Source organism: Cervus canadensis, chromosome 32 (assembly GCF_019320065.1).
Source record: "Cervus canadensis isolate Bull #8, Minnesota chromosome 32, ASM1932006v1, whole genome shotgun sequence".
NCBI lineage: Eukaryota > Metazoa > Chordata > Mammalia > Artiodactyla > Cervidae > Cervus > Cervus canadensis.
The window spans coordinates 60,892-71,525 of NC_057417.1; the positions used below are offsets into that span (position 1 = coordinate 60,892).

At 56.6% G+C, this 10,634-nt stretch overlaps 1 long non-coding RNA gene across 1 annotated transcript; it reads right to left on the bottom strand.

Annotated features, from left to right (window-relative positions):
- LOC122433335 lies at positions 1-1,133 on the bottom strand. The gene is made up of 3 exons (XR_006267079.1): positions 992-1,133; positions 723-809; positions 1-227 (listed from the first exon to the last, which is right to left on the bottom strand). It is a non-coding gene; the product is annotated as an uncharacterized LOC122433335 (long non-coding RNA).
- Between the last annotated feature and the right edge of the window lie 9,501 nt (positions 1,134-10,634).

The window sequence follows — 10,634 nt, forward strand, 5'->3', positions numbered from 1 at the left end:
TAATAATTCTCAGTAGCCCTTTGTAAAGCTTGATCCTGTTCCTTTAACCCCTCCCTGGGCTCACAAACATATATAACATGCAAATCTATCGTAACACCACCACCACATCCTCCTTACACAAAAAGAAAATGGTAATCTACCTTCTCTCAATCACCCTCCAGAGTTGGCGCCAAAAGTCCAAATTTCTTTCAAATGGTGTCAATATCAGGTTTTGGTCCTCTTCCAACCTGGTTTTAGAATGAGAAGTTTATATTTCTGCTAGATTTTGATAGTTAGGTTTCAAGTAATATAAATACTCAAATTCATTGCATTAAAAAATAGGCACACAAATATTGTCAAATGTTTTTTATATCCTTTCTGTTGAGTTAATATGCAAATCAAATTTAAATTTTCTACTTAAGCTTTTAAGTCCTAGAGGTTTATCCATCACGTTGGAAGAAGGCTCCAGGGAGCAGTGATCAACTCCAGAGTGACAAACAGCAGGAAAAGGATATGAAAAGGAGAAAAGGCCAAGAATGCAGCAATGAACTCACAACCTTTGTGTAAGGAAACACATGCACAAAGCAATGTGGCTTGCACACACACCGATTTGCATGTATAAGATGAAATCTACCACTTCTCTTTAAAAGAACAAAGCCTTAAAAATGCAAACAGCAATGCAAGCACACCAACATGCCTAACTCAAAATTTCAAGAAAATTCTTCATGGAGGTGAACACTCACCGGACAAGCTGACGTCTCCATTCTAGAAAGTTATCTTTCTCTGCCTGTTTGAGTTCTTCTGGACTAGTTTTTTGGTCCCACTTTGGTCTGAAACAATCATAAAGTAAAAAATAAACAACCCCACATGAGTTACCAAAATAGAATAGGATAACTGGATTTAATAATGGCAGTTGAGAAAAGAAAGCAGAAAAAAGTGAACACCAAATAAAAATTTTATATTTAGTGGTTTCGTTATGTCTTTTAATATCCTGCATTTTTACTCAACTCACCTCCTTGGTATACACAGGAACTGTTTGTTTTCTTCATGGAGTTTCTTAATTCTCTGGTTCTCCTCAAAAGACAGTAGTCCAGTTCTGGCCTCAGGAGGCACAAATTTAATATTAAGCTTCTCTGTCCATGGGGGGAAAAAAAAAGTACTTCTATTTAAGAGACAGTATAGAGAGTGAATTCATTACTTAGAATACTAAAAATATGAGCACCTAAAACAGAATTTAAGCTTTCTTGATTTACATAGATTCCCTTAACCTTGAATAAATTATAATTTTCCAAAGGAAGTTTTCTACCAAAAAAAAAAAAAAAGATCTTTACTAAATGTTTCAAAAGGTCAACCACTTTTTCAAGTACTGATTTTTATAAAACTCCATATGCTAAATGCATTTCTTGGAAACAGAAACAAGAGGAGTGGGAAGTGATTATAAATATTCATTACAACCAGTCTCCTCATTTTACCCATGGAGAATAATTTTAAGCCAAAGGGACTGAGGGGAAAAGAAAAGTTCAGAAAGGAGACTCACTCCAATCAGAACTGGTGAGCTACTACAAAGCTAGAATTTACATAAAACATTTATCAGTTCAGTTCAGTCGCTTAGTCGTGTCCGATTCTTTGTGACCCCATGAACCACAGCACGCCAGGCCTCCCCGACCATCACCAACTCCTGGAATCGACTCAAACCCAAGTCCATTGAGTCAGTGATGCCATCCAACTATCTCATTCTCTGTCGCCCCCTTCTCCTCCTGCCCTCAATCTTTCCCAGCATCAGGGTCTTTTCAAATGAGCCAGCTCTTCGCATCAGGTGGCCAAAGTATTGGAGTTTCAGCTTCAACATCAGTCCTTCCAACGAACACCCAGGACTGATGATCTGTAGGATGGACTGGGTGGATCTCCCTGCAGTCCAAGGGACTCTCAAGAGTCTTCTCCAACACCACAGTTCAAAAGCATCAATTCTTCGGCACTCAGCTTTCTTTATAGTCCAACTGTCACATCCATACATCAGTCCTGGGTGTTCATTGGAAGGACTGATGTTGAAGCTGAAACTCCAATCCTTTGGCCACCTCATGACTCATTGGAAAAGACCCTGATGCTGGGAAAGATTGAGGGCAGGAGGAGAAGGGGATGACAGAGGATGAGATGGCTGGATGGCATCACTGACTCGATGGACATGGGTTTGGGCAGACTCTGGGAGTTGGTGATGAACAGGGAGGCCTGGCGTGCTGTGAGTCATGGGGTTGCAAAGAGTTGGACGCAACTGAGTGAATGAACTGAACTGAAGTTGAAAGAATTTGAGAAAACAGCAGAAGCTTATTTTGACCCTCTGGTCACCTTTCACCCTGAAGTAGGTCATAGTACTCTTAAGTGAGAAGTGCTTTCCCTGTAGAAACAAAGGTGCATCCTCACCTCCAAAGACAAAATGATGCCAGAAAGACTCCAAATAGGCCTTGCTAAGTTTCCCCCAGCATACTACACTCAGCTCATGCTCCTCGGCCTGTTATATTATATCTCCATGAGTATCCACTCTTCATCAAATCTAGTGTGAAAATTACTCAGGTTTCACTGTTTCTTCAGATCTTGATTTTTTTATGAAGACTAATGTTTCTTAAGACTTACTTTAAGTAAATTTACATGTTTTCTCCTACTTCTCTATCTTGGTCAATTGAATTTTCAAAGCCAGCCAGGGATCCCAAGAAGGTGGAGTAAAAAAAAAAAAAAAAAAATTCCCCTAAATTTCTAAGAAATTACAATGAAATATGTCCTGAAGCTTTTCTTTGGTCTTTTCTTTTAAGACTCATAGATTTAGGTCTTGCATTTAGGTCTTTGATCCATCTTCAGTTAATTTTTGTATATGGTATAAGGTAAGAGTACAATTTATTCTTTTGCATGTAGATATCTAGTTTTCCCACAACCATTTGTTGAAAATGTCTTTTTTTCTATGGAATGGTCTTGGCTTCCTTATCAGGAATCATTTGACTATGATTGTGAGAGTTTATTTCTGGGCTCTCTATTCTATTCCATTGTTCTGTCTGCATTCATGAAAATACCACACTTTTGATTACAGTGTGAAAGCATGATAGTCACTCAGTTTTGTCTGACTCTTTGCTACCCATAGACTGTAGCCCTCCAGGCTCCTCTCTTCATGGGATTTCCCAGGCAAGAATACTGGAGTGGGTAGCCATTCCATTCTCTAGGGGATCTTCCCGACCAAGGGACTGAACCATGGTCTCCTGCATTGCAGGCACATTCTTTACTGTCTGAGCCACCATGGAAGCTTTGCAAGAAGCTTGAAATCAGAAAGTGTGATATCTTTAAGCTTGTTCTTCTTTTTCAGAATTGTTTGGCTATTCAAGCTCTCCAGGTTTACTGTTATGACACAGTTATAAAGAGGACAAAATTTGTAAAACATTTGTGAGGGTTCATCAGTTTTTTTCTAAGAATCTTTCTTAAGTTTTTGATACTCAAATCAATGTGAAGTCTTTGAAGTATCTGTCGTGTCATCCTCCCTGTAAATTTATCTTCATTTGTTCACTGGAGTAACTCTTCTATATGAGTGCCTTTCTAAGTGTCTGAACTGTGCTTTGATATCATGAAATCCTGCATCTTTTACAAGATGTAAAGTTCTTTTTTGAAATAGATTTGCTCTTATATTTTGTGGTGCTAATAGATGTATACCTGTGCTAACCAGTGTGTGCTGCCTCAGTTGTCTCAATACATTAGCAGATACTTTGTTAAGTAGGGAGGGATCTTAAATGTAGACTAATTGTTCTAAATTGTCTCTTGTGTAGTGAATATTTTTTTACAGAATTAAATTTTGTGAGTTTGGGGTTTCTGATGGTAAGTACTCAAATTAAGGATAAGTTGTCATTGTTGAGGCTATGAGAATGGATATGTTCCTGATGAGGACCTCGGAGCTCCAGCACTTTACAGTGTGGAGACAGCACCTGCCAGGAACCTCCCCTCCCAGGAGGCCTCAAGAGAGGCCTAGGCCCAGGGGAAAGGCGCCAGTGGGGATCAGCATGGAGAGGCGCGTGGGCATGTGTTGACACAGTCCCCGCAGCCTGCCCCTTGGTGGGGCAGTACCCCCGGAGGCCAGGAAGGTCTGGGCAAGGCTGGCCAGGGGCAGGGGCCCTGCTGGGTCCTGCCCCTGGCCTGTGGGGCCTCTGAGCACAACCGGCCCTGTCCCGCTGGAAGACCTCCCCGGCTGCCTCCAAAGGCCGCTTTGCTAGCATTCTGGCCCGCTGTTCCCGCAAGCCGAGCACAATGCTCCCAAGCCGGGGAGAAAAGCGCTTCGGGGTGGTCCTCTCTCCGGGCCCTTGCCCCTGAGCCTGGGGGCCAGCCAGGGGGTGCATACTCCCAGGCCAAGGCAGAACCACATGCACACGTCTGTTCATGCCACCTGCACGGCACAGAGCACGGGGGAGCCAGAGTCTGTCAGGCAGCTGCTGGGCTGGCCGCCTGTGTGGGAAGGGGCAGAGCCGACATAGGGGCACAGTGGGCCTCTTGCTCTCCCTGTTGACCTGAGGCTGCTGGGCCAAAGAGGTCTTGGGCCTCGAGCCCCTTGCTGGCCCCTTGCATCTGACGAGGACCTCGGAGCTCCAGCACCTTCCTGTGTGGAGACAGCCTCTGCCAGCAACCGCCCCTCCCAGGAGGCCTCAAGCAAGGCCTAGGACCAGGGGAAAGGCGCCAGCGGGGATGAGCCTGGGGAGGCGCCCGGGCATGTCTGGACCCAGTCCCCGTGGCCTGCCCCTTGGTGGGGCAGTACCCCCGAGGCCAGGAAGGTCTGGGCAAGGCTGGCCAGGGGCAGGGGCCCTGCTGGGTCTTGCCCCTGACCTGTGGGGCCTCTGAGCACAATGGGCCCTCTCCCGCTGGAAAACCTCCCTGGCTGCGGCCAAAGGCCGCTTTGCAAGCACTCTGGCCCGCTGTTGCCGCAACCCGCGCACAATGCTCCCAAGCCCGGGAGAAAAGCGCTTCGGGGTGGTCCTCTCTCCGGGCCCTTGCCCCTGAGCCTGGGAGCCAGGGGGTGCACACTCCCAGGCCAAGGCAGAACCACATGCACACGTCTGTTCCTGCCCCCTGCACCGGCAGAGAGCTTGGGGGAGCCAGAGTCTCTCAGGCAGCTGCTGGGCTGGCCTCCTGTGTGGGAAGCGGCAGAGCCGACCTAGGGGCACAGTGGGCCTCTTGCTCTCCCTGCTGCCCTGAGGCTGCTGGGCCAAAGAAGTCTTGGGCATCCAGCCCCTTGCTGGCCCCTTCCCTCTGATGAGGCACTCGGAGCCCCAGCACCTTGCAGTGTGGAGACAGCCCCTGCCAGCAACCTCCCCTCTCAGGAGGCCTCAAGCGAGGCCTAGGTCCTGGGGTAAGTCGCCTGCGGTGATGAGCCTGGGGAGGAACCCGGGCATGTCTGGACCCAGTCCACGCAGCCTGCCCCTTGGTGGGGCAGTACCCCCGGAGGCCAGGAAGGTCTGGGAAAAGCTGGCCAGGGACAGGGGCCCTGGTGGTTCCTGCCCATGGCCTGTGGGTCCTCTGAGCAAAACTGGCCCTCTCCTGCTGCAAGACCTCCCCGGCTGTCTCCAAAGGCCCCTTTGCACGCACTCTGGCCCGCTGTTCCCGCAAGCCGCGCACAATGCTCCCAAGCCCGGTAGAAAAGCGCTTCGGGGCGGTCCTCTCTCCGGGCCCTTGCCCCTGAGCCTGGGGGCCGTCCAGGGCGTGCGCACTCCCAGGCCAAGGCAGAACCACATGCACACGTCTGTTCCTGCCCCTGCACCGGCAGAGAGCTCGGGGGAGCCAGAGTCTGTCAGGTAGCTGCTGGGCTGGCCGCCTGTGTGGAAAGGGGCAGAGCCGACCTAGGGGCATACTGGGCCCCTTGCTCTCCCTGCTGCCCTGAGGCTACTGGGCCAAAGAGGTCTTGGGCCTCCAGCCCCTTGCTGGCCCCTTGCCTCTGCTGAGGCCCTCCAAGGTCCAGCATCTTGCAGTCTGGAGACAACACTGCCAGCAACCGCCCCTCCCAGGAGACCTCAAGCGAGGCCTGGGCCCTGGGGAAAGGCGCCAGCGGAGATGAGCCTGGGGAGGCCCCCAGGCATGTCTGGACCCAGTCCCCGCAGCCTTTCCTTTGGTGGGGCAGTGGCACTGGAGGCCAGGAAGGGCTGGACAAGGCTGGCCAGGGGCAAGGGCCCTGCTGTGTCCTGCCCCTGGTCTGTGGGGTCTCTGAGCACAACCAGCCCACTCCCGCAGGAAGACCTCCGCGGCTGCCTCCAAAGGCCGCTTTGCAAGCACTCTCGCCCGCTGTTCCCGCAAGCCGCGCACAATTCTCCCAAGCCCGGGAGAAAAGCACTTAGGGGTGATTCTCTCTCCGGGCCCTTGCTCCTGAGCCCTGGGGCCAGCCAGAGGAAACAGACTCCCAAGCCAAGGCAGAACCACATGCACACGTCTGTTCCTGCCACCTGCACCGACAGAGAGCTCGGGGGAGCCAGAGTCTGTCAGGCAGCTGCTGGGCTGGCCGCCTGTGTGGGAAGGGGCAGAGCCGACCTAGGGGCACACTGGGCCTCTTGCTCTCCCTGCTGCCCTGAGGCTGCTGGGCCAAAGAGGTCTTGGGCATCCAGCCCCTTGCTGGCCCCTTGCCTCTGCCGAGGCCCTCGGAGCTCCAGCACCTTGCAGTGTGGAGACAGCCCCTGCCAGCAACCTCCCCTCCCAGGAGGACTCAAGCGAGGCCTAGGCCCAGGGGAAAGGCGCCAGCGGGGATGAGCCTTGGGAGGCGCCTGGGCATGTTGGACCTAGCCCCGCAGCCTGCCCCTTGGCGGGGCAGTACCCCCGAGGCCAGGAGGTTCTGGGCAAGGCTGACCAGGGGCAGGGGCACTGCTGGGTCCTGGCCCTGGCCTGTGGGGCCTCTGAGCACAACCGGCCCTCTCCCGCTGGAAGACCTCCCCGGCGGCCTCCAAAGGACGCTTTGCAAGCACTCTTCCCTGTTGTTTCCGAAAGCCGCGCACAGTGCTCCCAAGCCCGGGAGAAAAGCGCTTTGGGGTGGTCCTCTCTCCGGGCCCTTGCCCCTGAGCCTGGGGGCCAGCCAGCGTATGCACACTCCCAGGCCAAGGCAGAACCACAGGCACACGTCTGTTCCTGCCCCCTGCACCGGCAGAGAGCTCGGCGGAGCCAGAGTCTGTGAGGCAGCTGCTGGGCTGGCCGCCTGTGTGGGAAGGGGCAGAGGTGAAATAGGGGCACAGTGGGCCTCTTGCTCTCCCTGCTGCCCTGAGGCTGCTGGGCCAAAGAGATCTTGGGCATCCAGCCCCTTGCTGGCCCCTTGCCTCTGCCGAGGCCCTCGAAGCTCCAACACATTGCAGTGTGGAGACAGCCCCTGAGAGGATCCTCCTCTCCCAGGAGGCCTCAAGCTAGGCCTAGGCCCAGGGAAAGTCGCCAGCGCGGAGGAGCCAGGGGAAGCGCTCGGGCATGTCTGGACCCAGTCCCCGAAGCTTACCCCTTGGTGGGGCAGTACTCCCGGAGGCCAGGAAGGTCTGAGCAAGGCTGGCCAGGGGCAGGGGCCCTGCTGGATCCAGCCACTGGCCTGTGGGGCGTCTGAGCACAACCGGCCCTCTGCCGCTGGAAGACCTCTCGGGCTGCCTCCAAAGGCCGCTTTGCAAGCACTCTGGCCCGCTGTTCCCGCAAGCCGCGCACAATGCTCCCAAGCCCGGGAGAAACTCGCTTCTGGGTGGTCCTCTGTCCGGGCCCTTGCCCCTGAGCCTGGCGGCCAGCCAAGGGGTGCAAACTCCCAGGCCAAGGCAGAACCACATGCACACGTCTGTTCCTGCCCCCTACACCGGTGGAGAGCTCGGGCGAGCCAGAGTCTTTCAGGCAACTGCTGGGCGGGCCGCCTGTGTGGGAAGGGGCAGAGCCGACCTAGGGGCACAGTGGGCCTCTTGCTCTCCTTGCTACCCTGAGGCTGCTGGACCAAAGAGATGTTGGGCCTCGAGCCCCTTGCTGGCCCCTTGCCTCTGCCGAGGCCCTCGGAGCTCCAGCAACTTGCCGGGTGGAGACAGCCTCTGCCAGCAACCTCCCCTCCCAGGAGGCCTCAAGCAAGGCCTAGGGCCAGGGGAAAGGCGCAAGTGGGCAGGAGCCTGGGGAGGCGCCCGGGAATGTCTGGACCCAGGCCCGCAACCTGCCCCTTGGTGGGGTAGTACCCCCGCAGGCCAGGAAGGTCTGGTCAAGGCTGACCAGGGGCAGGGGCCCTGCTAGGTCCTGCCCCTGGCCTGTGGGGCCTCTGAGCACAACCGACCCTCTCCAGCTGGAAGACCTCCCCGGCTGCCTCCAAAGGCCACTTTGCAAGCACTCTGGCATGCTGTTCCCGCAATACACGCACAATGCTCCCAAGCCCGGGAAAAAAGCGCTTCGGGGTGGTCCTCTCTCCGGGCTCTGGCCCCTGAGCCTGGGGGCCAGCCAGGGGGTGCACACTCCCAGGCCAAGGCAGAACCACATGCACACGTCTGTTCCTGCCCCCTGCACTGGCAGAGAGCTCGGGGGAGCCAGAGTCTGTCAGGCAGCTGCTGGGCTGGCCGCCTGTGTGGGAAGGGGCCCAGCCGACCTATGGTCATAGTGGGCCACTTGCTCTCCCTGCTGCCCTGAGGCTGCTGGGTCAAAGAGGTCTTGGGCATCCAGCCCCTTGCTGGCCCCTTGCCTCTGCCGAGGCCCTCAGAGCTCCAGCACCTTGCAGTGTGAAGACAGCCCCTGCCAGCAACCACCCCTCCCAGGAGGCCTCAAGCGAGGCCTCGGCCCAGGGGAAAGGTGCCAACGGGGAGGAGCCTGGGGAGGCGCCCGGTAATATCTGCACCCAGGCCCGCAGCCTGCCCCTTGGTGGTGCAGTACCCCCGACGGCCAGGAAGGTCTGGGCAAGGCTGGTCAGGGGCAGGGGCCCTGCTGGGTCTTACAACTGGCCTGTGGGGCCTCTGAGCACAACCGGCCCTCTCTAGCTGGAAGACCTCCCCGGCTGCCTCCAAAGGCCGCATTGCAAGCACTCTGGTCCGCTGTTCCCGCAAGCCGCACACAATGCTCCCAAGCCTGGGAGAAAAGCGCTTCAGTGTGGTCCTCTGTCCGGGCCCTTGCCCCTAAGCCTGGGGGCCAGCCAGGGGGTGCACACTCCCAGGCCAAGGCAGAACCACATGCACACGTCTGTTCCTGCTCCCTGCACCGGCAGAGAGCTCGGGGGAGCCAGAGTCTGTCAGGCAGCTGCTGGGCTGGCCGCCTGTGTGGGAAGTGGCATAGCCGACCTAGGGGCACAGTGGGCCTCTTGCTCTCCCTGCTGCCCTGAGGCTCCTGGGCCAAAGAGGTTTTGGGCATCAGCCCCTTGCTGACCCCTTTCTTCTGCCGAGGCCCTCGGACCTCGAGCTGGCCCCCACGCTCAGGGGCAAGGGTCCGGAGTGAGGACCAGCCCCATGCGCTGTTCTCCCGGGTTTGGGAGCATTGTGCACGGCTTGCGAAAACAGCGGGCAAGAGTGCTTGCAAAGTGGCCTTTGGAGGCAGCCGGGGAGGTCTTTCAGCAGGAAAGGGCCGGCTGTGCCCAGAGGCCCCACAGGCCAGGGGCAGGACCCAGCAGGGCCCCTGCCCCTGGCCAGCCTTGCACAGACCTTCCTGGCCACCGGGGGGTACTGCACCACCAAGGGGCAGGCTGCGGGGACTGGGCCAGACATGCCCGGGCGCCTCACCGGGCTCCTCCCCGCTGGCGCCTTTCCCCTGGGCCTAGGCCTCGCTTGAGGGCTCCTGGGAGGGGAGGTGGCTGGCAGGGGCTGTCTCCACACTGCAAGGTGCTGGAGCTCCGAGGGCCTCATCAGAGGCAACGGGCCAGCAAGGGGCTGGATGCCCAAGACCTCTTTGGCCCAGCAGCCTCAGGGCAGCAGGGAGAGCAAGAGGCCCACTGCGCCCCTAGGTCGGCTCTGCCCCTTCCCACACAGGCGGCCAGCCCAGTGGCTGCCTTACAGACTCTGGCTCCCCTGAGCTCTTTGCTGGTGCAGGAAGCAGGAACAGACGTGTGCATGTGGTTCTGCCTTGGCCTGGGAGTGTGCACCCCCTGGCTGGCCCCCAGGCTCAGGGGCAAGGGCCCGGACAGACGACCACCCCAAAGTGCCTTTCTACCGGGCTTGGGAGCATTGTGCGCGGCTTGAGGGAACAGCGGGCCCGAGTGCTTGCAAAGCGGCCTTTGGAGGCAGCCCGGGAGGTCTTCCAGCGAGAGAGGGCCGGTTGTGCTCAGTGGCCCCTCAGGCCAGGGGCAGGACCTAGCAGGGCCCCGCCCCTGGCCAGCCTTGCCCAGACCTTCCTGCCTCCGGTGGTATTGCCCCTCCAAGGGGCATGCTGCGGGGACTGGGTCCAGACATGCCCGGGTGCCTCCCCAGGCTCATCCCCGCTTGCGCCTTTCCCCTGGGCCTAGGCCTCGCTTGAGGCCTCCTGGGAGGGGAGGTTGCTGGCAGGGGCTGTCTCCACACTGCAAGGTGCTGGGGCTCCGAGGGCCTCGGAAGAGGCAAGGGGCCAGCAAGGGGCTGGATGCCCAAGACCTCTTTGGCCCAGCAGCCTCAGGGCAGCAGGGAGAGCAAGAGGCCCACTGTGCCCCTAGGTCGGCTGTGCCCCTTCCCACACAGGCGTCCAGCCCAGCAGCTGCCTGACACACT